This window comes from Phytophthora infestans, genomic scaffold, assembly GCF_000142945.1.
Source record: "Phytophthora infestans T30-4 supercont1.7 genomic scaffold, whole genome shotgun sequence".
NCBI classification, from domain to species: domain Eukaryota; phylum Oomycota; class Peronosporomycetes; order Peronosporales; family Peronosporaceae; genus Phytophthora; species Phytophthora infestans.
The window spans coordinates 1415207-1432197 of NW_003303752.1; positions in this window are offsets into that span (position 1 = coordinate 1415207).

Here is a 16991-nt window from a genome sequence, read left to right on the forward strand (position 1 = left end):
CGCCAGCCATGCAGTGGCCTGTGCCAGGCGCAACCAGCGAGCCGTGCCACCAGCTCCGACCCCTGTTGCCCCCACGCGGCCCGAGGCTACCCCACAACCTACTGGGTACCTCGCCGCGGCGATGACTGCCGCTGCGGCAGCCGCATCAAGCGACACCGTAGTGGCAGCCGCCACCAACATGCAGAGCGCCGTGCCAGCCGCCGCCAAGACTACTGGGCTTCAGCTCGTCCCCCCCGAGCTGGAGCCTGCCCTTCCGCAGCGTGCTTCTTGCCATGCAGGCAAACGCCGTCGGCTCAATGCCGACGAGGCAGTGACACCGTGTACGCCTACGGCGCGGGTGTCGCCGCAAACAGAAGTGGCGATGGCGCCTCACGACGCACCCCAGGACGACACCGTCCTACAGCGTGAGGCCGCCGAGCCACAGCCAGACCCAGCAGCAACGCAGGGTGCCCAAGTGCAGCGAGTCGAAGACACAACTGCGGCGCAGGATGACACTGTGCAGCAGGACCACGACGCCGACACTGCCCAGGTCTCGCCGCCCCGGCGCACACCGACACGCTGGGGACCAAGACCAAGCTCAACTCAAGAGCCTAGCCCCATGACAGGCGAGCCGGCTGCCACCCTGGCAGCGCGAAGACCACTGACTCCTGCCGCAACGGGCACTCGTGCCACGCGGTGGGGGCCATGTCACCGCGCGATCGGGGCCGCAGCCATCGCACGACTTGTCACGGGCCTTCCAACGGAGCCAGCGCAGCCTCAGCGACGGCAGCCACCGCCACCACAAGAACCTCCTTTGCAGCCAGAGCCACAAGCAGCAGCAGCAACAGTCGCAGCAGACATCGCAGCAACAGTAGCAGCAGACATTGCGGCAGCAGCAGCGAACGCAGCAATGGACGTGGATGGTGGACCGGCAGCCGACGAGACATGGCTGTTGCGCTTTGACGGCGCATGCCGACGGAACCCAGGACCTGGTGGAGCAGGTGCCGCACTCTTTGCGCCCAGCGGTGCCGTAGTATGGACGTGCTCGCACTTCATGCCGAGCCGCTCCGAAACGAACAACACCGCCGAGTACACGGCGCTACTGCTCGGCGCACAGAGCGCAGTCCACCACGGCGCCAAACGCTTGAATATCGAGGGCGATAGCCACCTGATCCTCTCGCAAGTGCGCGGTGCCTTCGCGTGCAACAACAAGCGGTTGCGGTCTCTCCGAAACCGAGTCCAGGCCTCTCTTCGGCAGCTCGACTGGTACCGCTTGCAGCACATCGACCGCAAGGCCAACCAGCATGCCGACCGCCTCGCGAACCGCGCCCTGGACCTGCGCCGCACGGTGACCGAGTGCGGCCCACACGCGGAGACTCGCAATCGGTGCTTTCAGACACCGCAGCCCCTCGTCGAGCCCGGCGAGACGCATTGTGTACCGGGGTCTGATGAGGTCCTCGCTGCTAATACCGCGATGGAGGATGCGACCGCTGTGCCTACCGAAGACGACGAGGCTGAGGTTGCAGCGCGAGACGGGGGTGAGGTGTTTCCAACCATCGCCATCGGGCCTGACTCCGCCCCTGCCAAGCAACCACGGCTTCGCCTCAAGAAGCTGGACGAAGACGATTTCGATGCGGCTGCCGCCGCCGTGACGCGTGTGTCCGAGGAGCTGGCAAGCAAGATCGTGGACGCTGGCGACTGGACATCAGGTGAAGGCTACATCAGCGCAATTCCTGAACGACTTCGAGCAGCGCTCCGGCCATTTGCCCTTCCGACGCAGCCAGCACGACCACAGCCCCGGGAGCCTCGTATGCAGCAGCCACCCCGCCGGCCACCCCGCGTCACACGCGACCACCTGGAGCACAGGCTTGACGAGGCGCTCGACACCATGGAGAATGTGCAGCGCTCCACGCCGCAAAACCAGAAGGCAGTGCGCAGGGCCCGGCGCCGTGTCGGGCGGCTTCGTTCGGCGATGGACCGGACCAGACTGCGGAAGAAGTTCGCCACACACGAACGGGAGTGCGTGGCCGAGATCCTGCGACGTGCTTCAACGGAGGAGGCGGCGAACCCCAGTCAGGAGAAATGTCCTATCGACCGCGCCACCCTCCACGAGTACTTTACCGCCACCAGCACCCAGCGGACACCATTCGACTACGACAGCGCCAAAGGCACAGAGTTCCGCACGTTCCTGGAGGTGATGTCGACGCCTAGCCACGAGACAAGCGCGTTGACCGCAGAGCCTACGCTGGACGAGATCGAAGACCAGCTCGCCCACGTCAAAGCCGGCTCAAGTCCAGGGCATGATGGGGTCGGGTACGACGTGTACCGCCGCTTCCAGGTTCAGCTGCTGCCCCTCCTGCATGCAGCCTTCCGGTTTTGCTGGCGCCACCGCCGCGTGCCTGCCCTGTGGAAGGTCGGCTTCGTTCGCCTGCTGCACAAGAAAGGTGACCCGCAGCAGCCAAACAACTGGCGACCAATCTGCCTACAGACCGCCATCTACAAGCTCTACAGCGGCCTCCTCGCCCGTCGACTGTCCAAGTTCCTGGAAGCCAACGAGCTGTTGCCCATGGCACAGAAGGGCTTCCGAGCGTTCAACGGTTGCCACGAGCACAACTTCGTGGCAACCACGCTCCTGGACCAGACGCGCCGCATGCATCGCAGGCTGTACCAGGTCTGGTACGACCTGCGCAATGCTTTCGGGTCGCTGCCGCAGCAGCTCATGTGGGGCGTCTTACGCCAGCTTGGGGTGACAGAGGAGTTTGTGGCTCGCTGCAGTGGCATCTACGAGGACTCATACTTCGTGGTCGGCAACGCGAGCGACGGAGCGACGGAGCCAGTGCGCCAGGAGGTGGGAGTATACCAGGGCTGCCCGCTCAGCCCCCTCCTCTTTATCACTGCGCTCGTGCCACTCCTCCGGGCGCTAGAGAACCAGGATGGCGTTGGCGTCCCGCTCGCAGACGGAGTACGCCCGTGCGCCACCGCGTACGCGGACGACATCAAGGTCTTCTGTGACAGCGCGACGGGCATCCAGCGCTGCCACGCCCTCGTGACGCGCTTCCTGGAGTGGACTGGGCTGCAGGCCAACCCGGCCAAGTGCGCGTTCCTGCCGGTGACACGCAGCCAGCACAGCAACCCCACACGCGACCGAGACATCGAGCTTCGCATCCACGGCGAGGCCATCGCCACCCTCGGACTTCAAGAAAGCTACCGGTACCTGGGGGTTGGCGACGGCTTCGATCACGTGCGACACCGCCTCCAGCTCGAACCCAAGCTGAAGCAGATCAAGCGAGAGGCGGTGGCACTGCTGCACTCGGAGCTGGTGCCGTGGCAGATTCTCAAGGCTCTGAAGGTGTACATCTACCCGAAGGTAGAGTACGCCCTCAGACACCTGCGGCCGCTCAAGTCACAGCTTCAGGGCTTCGACAGCGCCATCGTGCGCGGCCTGCGCCACCTGCTCCGCCTGCCGGAGAACAGCCACGACGGCCTCTTCTTCTCACCCACCTCGGCTGGGGGACTGGGACTGCTGTCGCTCGTCGAGCTGCACGAAGCGCTGCAGGTGGCACACGCGTGGCAAATGCTCCACTCCAAGGACCCGGCCATCCGTGCCATCGCGCGCACGCAGGTGGGACAAGTGGCGCGCAAGCGGTTCAAGCTGGTCGAGGAGCACTGGCGCGGACGGGAAGACGACCTCGCACAGCGCTTCCTCAACACGGAGCTCGCCGCCTCGCCCCACGCCACGGAGACACGCCGCAACGGCGACATCGGTTCCCTATGGAACGACGTCCGCGACACGCTGCAGACCCTCGGACTCAAGTTCGCCGCAGGCGACGAGGAGGAAGCACCTGGACTACTGCAGCTCCGCGTGCCGCACCACACCAAGTGGCTCAGCCACTCGACGGTGTTGAGGCACGTGAAGCTGCACATGAAACTGCGCCGCATGGACACGTGGAAGTCCAAGGTCAGTCAGGGCACGACGGTGCGAGAGCACGGCGGCGTGGGCTCACGCTTCATCACGGCGGGTGCAGGCCTGTCCGACGCCGAGTATCGCTTCGCTATTGCGCCCCGCGCCCACCTGATTGATACCAACAGCACCCTCAAGCGCCGTCGACTCCGGGCCAACGACACCTGCCGGGCTCCGGGATGCTCCTACACGGAACCCCCCGCCCACATCCTGAACAAATGCAGTCCCAACATGGACGCGATCAGGAAACGCCACGACGATGCTCTCGAGCGTATCGCTGACGCCCTGCGGCGCAAGGTGGAGAAGTCCGGCGGCAGGCTCGAGGTGGCCATCAACAAGACGGTACCGGAGTACGACGGCGCGGCCCTGCGCCCCGACATCGTACTCCGGAACACGGAGACCAAGCGTGCCATCATCGCCGACCTGGCGATCACCCACGAGAACCAGCCGACCGACGCGACCACGTCTTCAGCGCTACAGCAAAGCCGTGACAACAAGATTACCAAGTACCAGACGGTCGCGGCGGCAATGATGCGCGCCGGTTGGCGGGTTCGCGTGACGGGCATCGTCTACGGCTCGCTCGGCTCAGTCCTGCCGAGCAACTTCAAGGTCTACACCGAGCTGCTGGCGCTGCTCAAGCGGGACGCCCGCCGCCTTAACCGCCAGCTCTCCAGCCACTGCATCCGGGCCAGCGCGCGGATATGGAGCGCGCACTGCCGACGACACCGTGAGCGGCAACGAAGCGGCAATGCCTCGCGAGCGTCGCGTGGGTCCGGGGGGGCCCCGCGGCGCACATCGCAGGCATCGGCACGGCGGTAAACGGGTCACTTGACCGACAGGGCACCACCCAGGTAGGGAACCGCCCTTTAAAACCCAGGAAGACACAAACACCCTCCACATAGTGACATACATATTTTAGCCTAGATTTCAGTTACGGAGAGGTTACTAACTGGTACATAAAATTACACATTCTGTTCTAATCAGTGTGAAAACTGGTTTTCGCCTTTTGGCGGACTTTTTCACTCGCATTTTTGGGCAATCGTCTGCGGCTAGCTTGCTAGCGGCGGACGAGCGGTCTCCGGGGGCGTACACCTTTCCCCCGCGAGGCCAACTACACCGATCTTCTCTACACTTTTCTAATTCGCCTTCGTCTTCGGTCTTCGGCTGTCGGATTTTTTTCTTTTTGACCAATCAGAGTGCGCCATGCGACTCTTCTGGCCAATCAGAGACCGGGCCCTGTCCTCGGACAGCGAGGCCTCCACGGCCAGCCAATCAAGTCTCGGCAGCGACGCGTCTTTCTATAGCGCAGCTGACGAGGCCGATCTGGCGGCCCCCGATTGGTCCGACTTTCGGCCAATCAGCGACGACGAGGGGGCAGGAGTTTACACTTTTGCCCCCGTTTCGACATCAACTTCAGGCCAAAATGGCGATTTCGACCCTCCACGCGCCGTGCCACTGCTCGGCACCGGCGGCGATTCAGCGGGTGCAACTTCGGGCACGTGTGCAACACATGCAGCGCCCATTGCACGCCAAGCGGCATCGCGGGACGACGCCTCGGCCGCTCAAGCGCAGCCCCGCCCTTCCAGCACGACCTCGCGCCGTTTGGCGGATCGCCATCAAGACGTGCGAGAGCCAGGCGGGGTCGGGCAAAATATACTTACTCTAAGTATGCCCGAATCCCTGCCCTCTCAGGCTGTACGCGGCCCCATACTTGATCTAAGTATGGGAGGATCCCTGGCCTCTCAGGCTGTACGCGAGACCCGTACGGCCGAATCCCTGGCTTCTCAGCCTGTACGCGGGGCTATACTTGGTCTAAGTATGCCCCGGTCGCTGGCCTCTGAGCCCGTACACAGCTCGGCCTCGCGGCTGCCTTCCCAGGCGCCGCCGACTTCGCGCTCTGGCGCGGCCCACACGCCGCCGCCGAGCCTCCAAGCGCGCCCGTTGGCTTCCGCAGACGCAGGGCTCGCGGCGACGGCCCTCGCCAGCCCCCAAGACCCCCCCTACGATGTGGCACCACCCGGCAGGGCGGCCGGCAGGCTGCCCGACTCGGTATCGCCGGGTGCTACACTCTCAGCCGCCACAGCTCGGGCCTTGGCGGTCCGCCATTGGCCCTTGGAGCTCGACAGCGATAGCAGCGACGACGAGGACGCTCAAGACCCCCACGCCGCCGCCCCAGAACCCCCAGAAGACGTCGCGAGTGTGCTTGCCCCACCCGGCAGGGCAGGCAGCATGCTCGCCGACCCAGCAGCGCTGGCAGCCGGTCTGGCTCGCGCTCCGCCGCCCCCATCGGCACCCCAGGACCCAAGCCCCGCCCTCCCTGCTGGCCCCGCCGGCCAGAACCCTCGCGCCGCCGCCCCAGCCCGTGTTGAAGTCCACACAGTCGTGGCACCACCCGGCAGGGCGGGCGACATGCTGCCCGACCCGGGGTTGGTTGAAGAACCTATCCAAGCGACGTACGCGCACGACGCTGCCCAGTTCGAGTGCGCGTTGTGCCCGTACGTCGCTGAGAGCATGACAGTGCTCGTTCAGCACCGAAGGTCGGCTCACCGCGGCACCCGCTTCAAGGACATCTTCACCAGCGGGTGCCAGTGCAGCCTAGTGTTCTACGCGCGCATTGTTGCCGCCAGCCATGCAGTGGCCTGTGCCAGGCGCAACCAGCGAGCCGTGCCACCAGCTCCGACCCCTGTTGCCCCCACGCGGACCGAGGTTACCCCACAACCTACTGGGTACCTCGCCGCGGCGATGACTGCCGCTGCGGCAGCCGCATCAAGCGACACCGTAGTGGCAGCCGCCACCAACATGCAGAGCGCCGTGCCAGCCGCCGCCAAGACTACTGGGCTTCAGCTCGTCCCCCCCGAGCTGGAGCCTGCCCTTCCGCAGCGTGCTTCTTGCCATGCAGGCAAACGCCGTCGGCTCAATGCCGACGAGGCGGTGACACCGTGTACGCCTACGGCGCGGGTGTCGCCGCAAACCGAAGTGGCGATGGCGCCTCACGACGCACCCCCGGACGACACCGTCCTACAGCGTGAGGCCGCCGAGCCACAGCCAGACCCAGCAGCAACGCCGGGTGCCCAAGTGCAGCGAGTCAAAGACACAACTGCGGCGCAGGATGACACTGTGCAGCAGGACCACGACGCCGACACTGCCCAGGTCTCGCCGCCCCGGCGCACATCGACACGCTGGGGACCAAGACCAAGCTCAACTCAAGAGCCTAGCCCCATGACAGGCGAGCCGGCTGCCACCCTGGCAGCGCGAAGACCACTGACTCCTGCCGCAACGGGCACTCGTGCCACGCGGTGGGGGCCATGTCACCGCGCGATCGGGGCCGCAGCCATCGCACGACTTGTCACGGGCCTTTCAACGGAGCCAGCGCAGCCTCAGCGACGGCAGCCACCGCCACCACAAGAACCTCCATCGCAACCAGAGCCGCTAGCAGCAGCAGCAACAGCCGCAGCAGACATAGCAGCAACAGTTGCAGCAGACATTGCGGCAGCGGCAGCGAACGCAGCAATGGACGTGGATGGTGGACCGGCAGCCGACGAGACATGGCTGTTGCGCTTTGACGGCGCATGCCGACGGAACCCAGGACCTGGTGGAGCAGGTGCCGCACTCTTTGCGCCCAGCGGTGCCGTGGTGTGGACATGCTCGCACTACATGCCAAGCCGCTCCGAAACGAACAACACCGCCGAGTACACGGCGTTACTGCTCGGCGTACAGAGCGCAGTCCACCACGGTGTCTCGCACCTGGAAGTCGAGGGCGACAGCAGCCTGGTAATCGCTCAGGTAAAGGGCACCTTCGCATGCAGGAATGCGCGGCTCCGCCAACTCCGCAACCGAGTGCGTCACGCGCTCCGCTCCGTGGACACGCACAAACTCCGGCACATCGACCGCCAGGCCAACGCGCATGCAGATCGCCTTGCCAACCGCGCGCTAGACCAGCGGAGGGCCAGCAGCGAGTGCGGGACGCATGGCTCGTGCATGGACTCCTGCCTCGCCGTACCCACGGCCCCGGCGGCGCAAGAAACGCCACCGGCAGCACCACCCAGCACCAGTGCCACTCCAGTCGAAGGTAATGCCATGGACGACATCACAGCCGAGATTGCTGCGCGTGACGAGGGCGAGACCTTCCCAGTCCTGCCAATTGGCCCAGGCTCAGCCCCAGAACGGCAACCCCGACTCCGTCTGCGCCAACTTAGCGATGAAGAGCGCGACGCAGCGGCAGATGCCCTGCAGGAGCTCGCCGATACCATGGCGAGTAAGATCGAGGATGCTGACAGCTGGACCTCCGGCGAAGGATACATCAGCTCCATCCCCGAGCGTATCCGAGAGGTACTGCAGCCATACGCTACGGCCCCGCCGCAGCCGGGACGCTCTCGCCGGCAACAACGCCGTCGACCACCACGGGTGACGCGCAACCAGCGCGAACATCGACTCGACGAAGCTTTGGACGACATGGCAGCCACACAGCAAGCGACCCCGCGAGACCAGCGGGCTGTGCGCCGTGCGCGGCGACGTGTGGGCCGGGTGCGAGCCTCAATGGCACAACAGGAGCTGCGCCACGAGTTTGCCAAGGACGAGTCCAAGTGTGTGGCCAAGATCCTGAAGACAGCGTCGACAGAGACGGCAGCGGAGGACGAGCACCCGGAGACGTGCCCCATTGATGCAGCTACGCTCCACGCCCATTTCACGGGAGTCAACGCGCCAAGGACGGACTTCGACTACGATGCCACCAGCGGCCGGGAGTTTCGAGCGGCGATGAGCGACCTTCCGCCAGCCACCGTGGAGATTGATGCGTTCGACGCGGAGCTGACGATCGACGAGGTGGAGGACCAGCTCACACGCGCGGCCAAGACCTCAAGCCCCGGCCACAACGGCATCGACTACGGCATCTACAGCCGCTTCGCCGCGCAGCTCGTTCCGCTCCTCCACGCGGTGTTCCAGTTTTGCTGGAGACACCGTCGTGTGCCAAGACTGTGGAAGGTGGGCATCGTACGCCTCATCCACAAGAAGGGCGACCCAAGGCAGCCGACTAACTGGAGGCCGATCTGCCTTCAGCCCACGATCTACAAGCTCTACAGCGGGCTGCTGGCGCATCGGCTATCACGCTGGCTGGAAGGTAACGACCGCCTGCCGATGGCCCAGAAGGGGTTCAGGGCCTTCAACGGGTGCCACGAGCACAATTTCATGGCTACCACGTTGCTGGACCAGACCCGCCGGCAGCACCGAAAGCTGTACCAAGTGTGGTACGACCTTCGCAACGCCTTCGGCTCGCTTCCTCAGCAGCTCATGTGGCGCGTGCTTCGCCACCTTGGCGTCGACTCAGGCTTCATCGACCGCTGCAGGGATATCTACAGGGACTCGGCCTTCGTGGTGGCGAACGCGGCGGACGGTGCGACGGACCCGGTGCGCCAAGAGGTGGGCGTATACCAAGGCTGCCCACTCAGCCCGCTCCTGTTCGTCGCGTCGCTGGTGCCTCTCGTGAGCCGTCTCGAGAAACTCGACGGCGTTGGTGTGCCACTGGCGGACGGTGTGCGGCCCTGCACCACGGCCTACGCCGATGACCTCAAGGTGTTCAGCGACAGCGCCGCCGGCATCCGCAAGTGCCACGACACAGTGGCTGGCTTCCTCGCGTGGACAGGGCTGCGCGCTAACCCTGGCAAGTGTGCCAGCCTCGCAGTGACGACGAACGCCCGGGGCAACCCGACTAGAGACAGCAGCATGCGTCTCGAGGTCCACGACGCCGCCATCACCACGCTCAGCCTCCACGAAAGCTACCGCTACCTGGGCGTGGGTGATGGATATGACCACGTGCGCCATCGTCTCCAGCTCGAGCCAAAACTCAAGCAGCTCAAGCGGGAGGCGGTGGCGCTGCTGACGTCGGGTTTGGCACCGTGGCAGGTGGTGCGCGCGCTCAAGGTGTACGTCTACCCCAAGGTGGAGTACGCGCTGCGCCACCTGCGCCCGCTGCAGTCGCAACTGCAGGCGTTCGACCGTGTCGTCTCCAAGATCTTGCGACACCTGCTGAGCCTGCCTCGCTCAGCCACCAGCGAGGTGCTGTACACCCCGACGTCCAGCGGAGGCCTGGGCCTGCAGCCGCTCGTGGAGCTGCACCGCGCCCTACAGCTCGCCCACGCGTGGCAGATGCTGCATTCCAAGGATCCAGCCATCCAAGCAGTGGCAAGAGCGCAGGCTTGCCAGGTGGTGCGCAAGCGCTACCGCCTGCAAGAAGACCATTGGCGCGGACGCGATGACGAGCTCGTGCGCAGCTTCCTGAACTCCGAGCTCGCCGCCTCGCCACACGCTGAGGTCCTCCGTCGCAACGGTGACATTGCCTCGCTGTGGTCCGACGTGCAGCGGTGGCTGCGCATCTACCACCTGCGGTTCGAGCACTGCGACGAGACAGAGGCCCATGGCCCGCTCAGCTTCCGCGTGCCGCACCACAACAAGTGGCTTACGCACAAGACTGTGCTGCGGCACGTGAAGCTACACCTGAAGATCCGACACCAGACCCGATGGAAGGGCATGGTGGACCAGGGCAAGACGGTGCGCGTGCACGGTGGGGTTGGCGCCAAGTTCATGACGACCGGAGCGGGCCTGTCGGACGACGACTACCGCTTCGGGGTGAAGGGCCGCCTCAACCAAGTCGACACGAACTCGGTGCTCAAGCGCAAACGACTGCGGGCACACACGACCTGCAGGGACCCAACCTGCTCCTCGGCTGAGACGCTGGCACATGTACTCAACCACTGCGAGTCCAACATGGACGCCATTCGCCAGCGTCACGACGACGCCCTGGAGCAGATTGGGTCTAAGATCCGCGGAGCGCTCGACCGCGCCAAGTCTCCCACAGAGCTGCGCCTGAACCAGACTGTACCCGAGTACACAGGCGCAGCTCTACGCCCAGACATTGTGCTTAGAAACGTGGCCGCCAAGACGATGGTGATCGCCGACTTGGCGGTCACGTTCGAAGACCAAGCGGCTCGCGCTCGTCACTCCTCGCTGCAGCTCAGCCACGACCACAAGACTCTCAAGTACCAACCAATCGTGGCGGAGCTGCAGCACAAGGGATGGCGAGTGCAGACTGCTGCCATAGTGTACGGCACGCTGGGCTCGGTGCAGCCCAGCAACTTCAAGGCCTACACTGAGAAGTTCAAGCTTCACAAGCGCGAGGCTAGGCAGCTGGATCTCCAGCTGTCTAGCCACTGCATTCGCGCCAGCCACCGCATCTGGGGCTGGCACTGCCGACAGCACCGCGATCGGCAACGAAGCGGCACTGCCTCGCGAGCGTCGCGTGGGTCTGGGGGGGCCCCGCGGCGCACATCGCAGGCACCGGCACGGCGATAAGCTGGTCATCATGACCGACAGGGCACTACCCAGGTAGGGAACCGCCCTTAAAAAACCCAGGAAGACACAAACACCCTCCACTTAGTGACATACATATTTTAGCCTAGATTTCAGTTACGGAGAGGTTACTAACTGGTAAATACGAACACATATACCTTCTCGGCCTCAAGGCTAAGATCAAGTGTAGTATCTGTTCTAATCAGTGTGAAAACTGGTTTTCGCCTTTTGGCGGACTTTTTCACTCGCATTTTTGGGCAATCGTCGGCGGCTAGCTTGCTAGCGGCGGACGAGCGGTCTCCGGGGGCGTTCACCTTTCCCCCGCGAGGCCAACTACACCGATCTTCTCTACACTTTTCTAATTCGCCTCCGTCTTCGGTCTTCGGTTGTCGGGCTTTTTTTCTTTTTGACCAATCAGAGCGCGCCATGCGACTCTTCTGGCCAATCAGAGACCGGGCCCTGTCCTCGGACAGCGAGGCCTCCACGGCCAGCCAATCAAGTCTCGGCAGCGACGCGTCTTTCTATAGCGCAGCTGACGAGGCCGATCTGGCGGCCCCCGATTGGTCCGACTTTCGGCCAATCAGCGACGACGAGGGGGCAGGGGTTTACACTTTTGCCCCCGTTTCGACTTCAACTTCAGGCCAAAATGGCGATTTGGACCCTCCACGCGCCGTGCCACTGCTCGGCACCGGCGGCGATTCAGCGGGTGCAACTTCGGGCACGTGTGCAACACATGCAGCGCCCATTGCACGCCAAGCGGCATCGCGGGACGACGCCTCGGCCGCTCAAGCGCAGCCCCGCCCTTCCAGCACGACCTCGCGCCGTTTGGCGGATCGCCATCAAGACGTGCGAGAGCCAGGCGGGGTCGGGCAAAATATACTTACTCTAAGTATGCCCGAATCCCTGCCCTCTCAGGCTGAACGCGGCCCCATACTTGATCTAAGTATGGGAGGATCCCTGGCCTCTCAGGCTGTACGCGAGACCCGTACGGCCGAATCCCTGGCTTCTCAGCCTGTACGCGGGGCTATACTTGGTCTAAGTATACCCCGGTCGCTGGCGCCGCCGACTTCGCGCTCTGGCGCGGCCCACACGCCGCCGCCGAGCCTCCAAGCGCGCCCGTTGGCTTCCGCAGACGCAGGGCTCGCGGCGACGGCCCTCGCCAGCCCCCAAGACCCCCCCTACGATGTGGCACCACCCGGCAGGGCGGCCGGCAGGCTGCCCGACTCGGTATCGCCGGGTGCTACACTCTCAGCCGCTACAGCTCGGGCCTTGGCGGTCCGCCATTGGCCCTTGGAGCTCGACAGCGACAGCAGCGACGACGAGGACGCTCAAGACCCCCACGCCGCCGCCCCAGGACCCCCCGCAGACGTCGCGAGTGTGCTTGCCCCACCCGGCAGGGCAGGCAGCATGCTCGCCGACCCAGCAGCGCTGGCAGCCGGTCTGGCTCGCGCTCCGCCGCCCCCATCGGCACCCCAGGACCCAAGCCCCGCCTTCCCTGCTGGCCCCGCCGGCCAGAGCCCTCGCGCCGCCGCCCCAGCCCGTGTTGAAGTCCACACAGTCGTGGCACCACCCGGCAGGGCGGGCGGCATGCTGCCCGACCCGGGGTTGGTTGAAGAACCTATCCAAGCGACGTACGCGCACGACGCTGCCCAGTTCGAGTGTGCGTTGTGCCCGTACGTCGCTGAGAGCATGGCAGTGCTCGTTCAGCACCGACGGTCGGCTCACCGCGGCACCCGCTTCAAGGACATCTTCACCAGCGGGTGCCAGTGCAGCCTAGTGTTTTACGCGCGCATTGTTGCCGCCAGCCATGCAGTGGCCTGTGCCAGGCGCAACCAGCGAGCCGTGCCACCAGCTCCGACCCCTGTTGCCCCCACGCGGACCGAGGCTACCCCACAACCTACTGGGTACCTCGCCGCGGCGATGACTGCCGCTGCGGCAGCCGCATCAAGCGACACCGTAGTGGCAGCCGCCACCAACATGCAGAGCGCCGTGCCAGCCGCCGCCAAGACCACTGGGCTTCAGCTCGTCCCCCCCGAGCTGGAGCCTGCCCTTCCGCAGCGTGCTTCTTGCCATGCAGGCAAACGCCGTCGGCTCAATGCCGACGAGGCGGTGACACCGTGTACGCCTACAGCGCGGGTGTCGCCGCAAACAGAAGTGGCGATGGCGCCTCACGACGCACCCCAGGACGACACCGTCTTACAGCGTGAGGCCGCCGAGCCACAGCCAGACCCAGCAGCAACGCCGGGTGCCCAAGTGCAGCGAGTCGAAGACACAACTGCGGCGCAGGATGACACTGTGCAGCAGGACCACGACGCCGACACTGCCCAGGTCTCACCGCCCCGGCGCACACCCACACGCTGGGGACCAAGACCAAGCTCAACTCAAGAGCCTAGCCCCATGACAGGCGAGCCGGCTGCCACCCTGGCAGCGCGAAGACCACTGACTTCTGCCGCAACGGGCACTCGTGCCACGCGGTGGGGGCCATGTCACCGCGCGATCGGGGCCGCAGCCATCGCACGACTTGTCACGGGCCTTCCAACGGAGCCAGCGCAGCCTCAGCGACGGCAGCCACCGCCACCACAAGAACCTCCATCGCAACCAGAGCCGCTAGCAGCAGCAACAGCCGCAGCAGACATTGCGGCAGCAGCAGCGAACGCAGCAATGGACGTGGATGGTGGACCGGCAGCCGACGAGACATGGCTGTTGCGCTTTGACGGCGCATGCCGACGGAACCCAGGACCTGGTGGAGCAGGTGCCGCACTCTTTGCACCCAGCGGTGCCGTGGTGTGGACGTGCTCGCACTACATGCCAAGCCGCTCCGAAACGAACAACACCGCCGAGTACACGGCGCTACTGCTCGGCGTGCAGAGCGCGACCCACCACGGCGCCAAACGCTTGAATGTCGAGGGCGATAGCCACCTGATCCTCTCGCAAGTGCGCGGTGCCTTCGCGTGCAACAACAAGCGGTTGCGGTCTCTCCGAAACCGAGTCCAGGCCTCTCTTCGGCAGCTCGACTGGTACCGCTTGCAGCACATCGACCGAAAGGCCAACCAGCATGCCGACCGCCTCGCGAACCGCGCCCTGGACCTGCGCCGCACGGTGACCGAGTGCGGCCCACACGCGGAGACTCGCAATCGGTGCTTTCAGACACCGCAGCCCCTCGTCGAGCCCGGCGAGACGCATTGTGTACCGGGGTCTGATGAGGTCCTCGCTGCTAATACCGCGATGGAGGATGCGACCGCTGTGCCTACCGAAGACGACGAGGCTGAGGTTGCAGCGCGAGACGGGGGTGAGGTGTTTCCAACCATCGCCATCGGGCCTGACTCCGCCCCTGCCAAGCAACCACGGCTTCGCCTCAAGAAGCTGGACGAAGACGACTTCGATGCGGCTGCCGCCGCCGTGACGCGTGTGTCCGAGGAGCTGGCAAGCAAGATCGTGGACGCTGGCGACTGGACATCAGGTGAAGGCTACATCAGCGCAATTCCTGAACGACTTCGAGCAGCGCTCCGGCCATTTGCCCTTCCGACGCAGCCAGCACGACCACAGCCCCGGGAGCCTCGTATGCAGCAGCCACCCCGCCGGCCACCCCGCGTCACACGCGACCATCTGGAGCACAGGCTTGACGAGGCGCTCGACACCATGGAGAATGTGCAGCGCTCCACGCCGCACAACCAGAAGGCAGTGCGCAGGGCCCGGCGCCGTGTCGGGCGGCTTCGTTCGGCGATGGACCGGACCAGACTGCGGAAGAAGTTCGCCACACACGAACGGGAGTGCGTGGCCGAGATCCTGCGACGTGCTTCAACGGAGGAGGCGGCGAACCCCAGTCAGGAGAAATGTCCTATCGACCGCGCCACCCTCCACGAGTACTTTACCGCCGCCAGCACCCAGCGGACACCATTCGACTACGACAGCGCCAAAGGCACAGAGTTCCGCACGTTCCTGGAGGTGATGTCGACGCCTAGCCACGAGACAAGCGCGTTGACCGCAGAGCCTACGCTGGACGAGATCGAAGACCAGCTCGCCCACGTCAAAGCCGGCTCAAGTCCAGGGCATGATGGGGTCGGGTACGACGTGTACCGCCGCTTCCAGGTTCAGCTGCTGCCCCTCCTGCATGCAGCCTTCCGGTTTTGCTGGCGCCACCGCCGCGTGCCTGCCCTGTGGAAGGTCGGCTTCGTTCGCCTGCTGCACAAGAAAGGTGACCCGCAGCAGCCAAACAACTGGCGACCAATCTGCCTACAGACCGCCATCTACAAGCTCTACAGCGGCCTCCTCGCCCGTCGACTGTCCAAGTTCCTGGAAGCCAACGAGCTGTTGCCCATGGCACAGAAGGGCTTCCGAGCGTTCAACGGTTGCCACGAGCACAACTTCGTGGCAACCACGCTCCTGGACCAGACGCGCCGCATGCATCGCAGGCTGTACCAGGTCTGGTACGACCTGCGCAATGCTTTCGGGTCGCTGCCGCAGCAGCTCATGTGGGGCGTCTTACGCCAGCTTGGGGTGACAGAGGAGTTTGTGGCTCGCTGCAGTGGCATCTACGAGGACTCATACTTCGTGGTCGGCAACGCGAGCGACGGAGCGACGGAGCCAGTGCGCCAGGAGGTGGGAGTATACCAGGGCTGCCCGCTCAGCCCCCTCCTCTTCATCACTGCGCTCGTGCCACTCCTCCGGGCGCTAGAGAACCAGGATGGCGTTGGCGTCCCGCTCGCAGACGGAGTACGCCCGTGCGCCACCGCGTACGCGGACGACATCAAGGTCTTCTGTGACAGCGCGACGGGCATCCAGCGCTGCCACGCCCTCGTGACGCGCTTCCTGGAGTGGATTGAGCTGCAGGCCAACCCGGCCAAGTGCGCGTTCCTGCCGGTGACACGCAGCCAGCACAGCCACCCCACACGCGACCGAGACATCGAGCTTCGCATCCACGGCGAGGCCATCGCCACCCTCGGACTTCAAGAAAGCTACCGGTACCTGGGGGTTGGCGACGGCTTCGACCACGTGCGACACCGCCTCCAGCTCGAACCCAAGCTGAAGCAGATCAAGCGAGAGGCGGTGGCACTGCTGCACTCGGAGCTGGCGCCGTGGCAGATACTCAAGGCTCTGAAGGTGTACATCTACCCGAAGGTAGAGTACGCCCTCAGACACCTGCGGCCGCTCAAGTCACAGCTTCAGGGCTTCGACAGCGCCATCGTGCGCGGCCTGCGCCACCTGCTCCGCCTGCCGGAGAACAGCCACCACGGCCTCTTCTTCTCACCCACCTCGGCTGGGGGACTGGGACTGCTGTCGCTCGTCGAGCTGCACGAAGCGCTGCAGGTGGCACACGCGTGGCAAATGCTCCACTCCAAGGACCCGGCCATCCGTGCCATCGCGCGCACGCAGGTGGGACAAGTGGCGCGCAAGCGGTTCAAGCTGGTCGAGGAGCACTGGCGCGGACGGGAAGACGACCTCGCACAGCGCTTCCTCAACACGGAGCTCGCCGCCTCGCCCCACGCCACGGAGACACGCCGCAACGGCGACATCGGTTCCCTATGGAACGACGTCCGCGACACGCTGCAGACCCTCGGACTCAAGTTCGCCGCAGGCAACGAGGAGGAGCACCTGGACTACTGCAGCTCCGCGTGCGGCACCACACCCAGTGGATTCAGCCACTCGACGGTGTTGAGGCACGGTGAAGCTGCCCATGAAAGCTGCCACCGCATGGACACTATGGAAGTCC